This window comes from Cryptomeria japonica, chromosome 9 (genome assembly GCF_030272615.1).
Source record: "Cryptomeria japonica chromosome 9, Sugi_1.0, whole genome shotgun sequence".
NCBI classification, from domain to species: Eukaryota; Viridiplantae; Streptophyta; class Pinopsida; order Cupressales; family Cupressaceae; genus Cryptomeria; species Cryptomeria japonica.
The window spans coordinates 509,231,876-509,237,125 of NC_081413.1; positions in this window are offsets into that span (position 1 = coordinate 509,231,876).

Below are 5,250 nucleotides of genomic sequence, written 5' to 3' on the forward strand. Positions count from 1 at the left end.
ATCCGAGTTGCAACTATTCAGGAGCTGAAATATATTGACAAGACAAAGGTAACTCTTGACTCTATTTTTGGCAAACTTACTGCTTTTGAACTAAATGACTATGATGGTAGTGTACAAAAATCAGAATCTGCATTCAGATCTTTTGTCTCTAACCCATATGTGAGAAGAAGTAGAGATATCGGCCATAGCTATGAATCTAGATCCAGCAAAGATGTTGATGATGAAGACAACTTAGTGGAACTTGAAGCATTGTTGGCAAAATGACTGCCTAGAGGCACTAGTAAATATAGAGGTAAGCTACCTTTAAAATGTTTTGCATGCAACAAGATTGGTCATATAGCAGCTAATTGCCCTAATGGTGAAAATGAATACAAAAGAGACAAATTTAAGAAGTATAAGGGTAAAGGAAAGAGAGATTGTCTTGTAGCTATTGACAGTGGTATTACTGATGAAGAATCTGATGATGATGCTAGTGAAGATATTGTGTTTGTAGCTATTAAGGAAGAAATATCATATTAGAAGGCACTAGCATCTAGAATGGATAACTTTGATGATTGGATCATTGATAGTGGTTGTTCACATCACATGACCGGTGATCGGAGCAAATTTCTTTCCCTAAAGGAATTTGATGGCGGTGTTGTCAGATTTGGAAATGACTCACCTTGTATGGTTAAAGGTAAGGGAGTTATTTCTCTTAATGGGAAGAGCAGTGTTGATGATGTCTATTGGGTTGAAGAACTAAAGCACAATCTTTTAAGTGTGGCACAACTTAATGACAAAGGATACCCATTGGAGTTTAGAAATGGAATGTGCAAAATCTTTGACAACAAAGGTGAATTGATTGCAATTGGGAAACAAACCAGAGGTAATCTATTTCATCTCAATCCTAAAGTTAGCAACTGTTTGATTGCAAAAGTAGATGATAGTTGGCTTTGGCATAGGAGATTTTGTCATATAAATTTTGACAATATTGTTAAAGTAAGCAAGTCTAAGACTATAAGAGGTCTGCCTTAGCTAGAGAAACTGGTTAATTCTCTTTGTAAAGAATGTCAGCTAGGAAAGATGACTTCTTCAACTTTCAAGAGCAATTCCTTCTCAGCAAAGCACTTGTTAGATTTGGTTCATACATATCTATGTGGACCAATAAGATCAAGAAGCATTCAAGGTGACAAATATTTCATGATCTTCACTGATGATTGTTCAAGGATGATGTGGGTCACATTCTTGAAGGATAAGAATGAAGGTTTTGGTAAATTCAAGTCATTTAGAGCCTTAGCTGAGAAAGAGAGTGGCAAAAAGATAAAATGTCTAAGAACAGATCAAGGCGGTGAATTCACTTCTGTGGAGTTCACTAAGTATTGTGATGATACTGGTATCAAGTGGCAACTTTTTGCACCAAGGACACCACAGCAGAATGGTATAGCAAAGAGAAACAACTAGTCAGTGATTGAAGCTGCTAGGACTATGTTGATACAAGGAGGTGTAGCAAAAACATTTTGGAAATAAGTTATAAGTACAGTTGTCTACACAATGAACCGAGTTCTTGTGAAAAGAGGTAAGGACAAGACCCCATATGAATACTGGTATGGGAGATCACCTAATGTTAGCTATTTTAAGATATCTAGAAGCAAATGTTTTATTAAAATAGGTGATTACATAAGCAAGTTTGAAGCTAAGTGTGATGAAGGCATATTTCTTGGCTATTCCACCAAGAGTAAGGCCTACAAATGCTTCAACAACCGAACACAGAAAATTGTTGAGAGTGATGATGTTTGTGTAGATGAATGTCCTGAAGTTTCAGATGGAACCAGTTCTGAGAAGAAGGATGGAGATCCTTGCATTTTGCTTTTGGAACTTGAAACTGTTAAATTAGAAACTGGTAAAGCATATCCTGATGTACTTGTTCAACCAGAACAAACAAATTTTAGAAGAAGATGATAATGAAGAAGTTGAACCTAAAGAGAATGATCATGTTATTCCTAGGTATGTGAGATTGAATCACAGTCTTGAACAGATAATTGGAGATAAGGATGTCAGTGTACTAACTAGAAGGAGAATAAGAGAGAACTCATGCATGATCTCCACCTTTGAACCTAGAAGTGCTAAGGAGGGATTTGGTGATGATCATTGGGTGAAAGCTATGGAGGAGGAGTTGGATCAAATTGAGAAGAACAACACTTGGACCCTAGTACCCTGACCGGTAAACAAGAATGTTATAGGTACTAAATGGGTGTTTAGAAACAAGTTAAATGAAGATGGTGTTGTAGTTCACAACAAGGCAAGATTAGTATGCAAAGGTTATGCGCAAGAAGAAGGAGAAGATTATGGAGAAACTTTTGCACCAGTAGCAAGACTGGAAGGTATCAGAACATTACTTGCATTTGCAGCTCATAAGAAGTTCAAGGTATACCAGATGGATGTTAAGTCTACATTCTTGAATGGGATACTAGAAGAAGAGGTTTATATAGAGCAGCCTGATGGTTATGCATTGCCAAATAAGGAAGACATGGTATGCAAATTGCATAAAGCTTTGTATGGATTAAAGCAGGAACCTAAAGCATGGTATGAACGACTTCATACTCATCTGATGAAGATAGGCTTTGCTAGAACCAGTGATGACAACATATCATTAATACAATCTCTATGCAAAATGCCAACATTGCATACGTTTATGTATGTAATCGCGTCTATGTGCTCATATGAATGTGTTTAAATAATGTGGTCGCGTCTGCATCATAGTGATACGTCTGCATAGTAGAGGTGTGTATGGGTAGAAAAACGTCACGTCTATGCTAAGATAGCATGTTTGTGTTGCCAAGGTGCATTTTAAGTTGGATAAAATTGTGTTTATGTTGTAAGAACATAGTTGTTCCTAATGAAGCCTAAATTGGCAGTTATGTGATGAACATATGCTATCAATTGGATAAGTTGCTGAGAGGAATAACTCAAATAGGTGCCCTAGGAAATACAAACTTAAAACTAGGCTAGAATCGATAAACATGCCTTGCCAATAGGATAAGTTGTTGAGATGAATCACTCAAACAAGTGCCCTATATAGGTTTTCTAAGTTGGGTATAGAATAAGCCATTGAATTGATAAAATTCGGTGAGTGTTATAGCAAGATAGGATCAAGCGCAATATGATAAACATATACACTAGGATGCAACGCCATGTGATAAACATAAGGACTAGGATAGAGCTTGATAAGTAGCACCATGTTATAGACATAGTTACCACTAGGCTAAGATAGGATAAAATAAGTAGCAATATGTGATGAACATGAGTACCATTAGGATTGAGATGATTGATTCTGATTGGTTGCAAGAGTACTTGCTCCAGATTGAGTCTAGAGAGAGATTGAGGATAGATTTGACTACAAATGACCACACTATGATTGAGGCAATGGGACTGAGACACATCATGTATATGCTTAAGATGCAGGCAAACACTAGAATTTTGACTACTCTAGAAGGGAGATGGCACTCTAAGAAGTGCACGTTTCATTTCTCAACCAACGAGATATCAATCTCATTGGAGGATGTTTACAGGATCTTGAGGATACTGATCAATGGGGAGCTAGTGGTTTATGACTGGGAGGGAGACGTGGATGCGCTACGATGAGTCTTCAGAGACCCAGAGTGAGAGACGAGGCCAGACCACTTGAGTTGGGAGGTCATGTACACTAGTGGACATAAATCGGTTGTAGTGGTGGGTGGAGTTATCAGTGGATTCCTATGTCTAGACAGAGTGACATGCGGATTGGCTATAGGGTGTGGCAGGGCACTAGAGATCCTGATCACAGAGAGGGGGAGATTTGCTTGGGGGCCATGCGTGTTGGCATACATACATATATATATATATATATATATATATGTATGTATGTATGTATGTATGTATGTATGTATGTATGTATGTATGTATGTATGTATGTATGTATGTATCATGAGCTCCATTAGTTTGTGTACCTCGATGGTTGCGGTATGGGATGTGAGGTTAGATTATTACAGGTTTGGGCCTATGAGCATATACTAGTGACACGACCTATTCACTATTAACTTCTGATTCAGAGGGCATGGCCAAACGTATGTGCATTTGTATAGCATGATTACTTCCCAGCCACATATTGGGAACACAAAGTATTGGCAAGGAGTTATAGATGACATTGATAGTGTTATATGGAGGTTGTATCTAGATTGTGAGGTATGGGAGGAGGATGCAAGAGAGCTACCATTTTGTTTTCATGGCAAGTATCTCATCAGGCAGACTCCCTACATTTTGGATCAACATTTGATTGATAGGATTACTAGGCAGTTTGGCAAGGTACAATAGATGCCAAGGGTATCGGGAGAGTTTGCTTATACAATTAGAGAGCGGGTCCATTGGGGCCCCATTTTGTCATACGATGCAGCTCTCAAATAATTCCAGCAGATGGTGTCCATGCCATGAGATATTTTGCTTGATTTAGTCGATGTTGGTATTGGAGATGAGTATGTAGCCTACTTTGTGACTAAACCCTTCCTATGATTGACAGATCCAGTGGAGCCAGTGCTAGGGTTGGATGATGATGAAGATGATGATGAGGATGGAGGGGGGTGATGAAGGGGATAGGAGGATGGTATGAGGTAGAGTAGGGAAGAGAGATGGAGGGTGGGGAGACGGAGCCAAGGGAGGAGACAGAGAGGGAGGCAGACCACCAAGGTCACATAGAGACAGAGGAGGATAGCCATTGTAGGTTGCTCTACAGGTACAGGCACAAGTGCAGGGTGGACAGGGACAGGGTTAGAGGGCACAGGTATGGAGAGCCCAGGTACAAGATGCTCTAGAGAAGGGGAGGAAGGAGGAGGGGGGAGATGAGGAGGAGGATGAGCTATTAGCTCTCAGGGATATTACTCAGGGTGATGCAGGAGCACTGGTCTAGTTCTTATCGGTTGGGCAATTTTGATTGGAATTGCTTGAGATCATGGCATTTCTTCATGTTTGGGTGTTTAGCATTGTGGTTTTGGGTTTATTCCCTTGTGTTTGTAATCTTTGTCATGTTTTAATTTCATAGCATTTGGCTTTGTTTCCAGTGAGATATGGATTCCGGTATTGGCTCGGTTGATATGTTCTTATCGGTTAGTCTGGCAATGTGTTGAGCGAAGATGATTTTGGGTTGCGGTTGATCTTCGTGACTTGTGGATCATTGGAGGTGTTTCTTTGGGCCTTGGCTAGTATTCCCAGAGGTCTCCACATCATTTTATGATTTGGAGA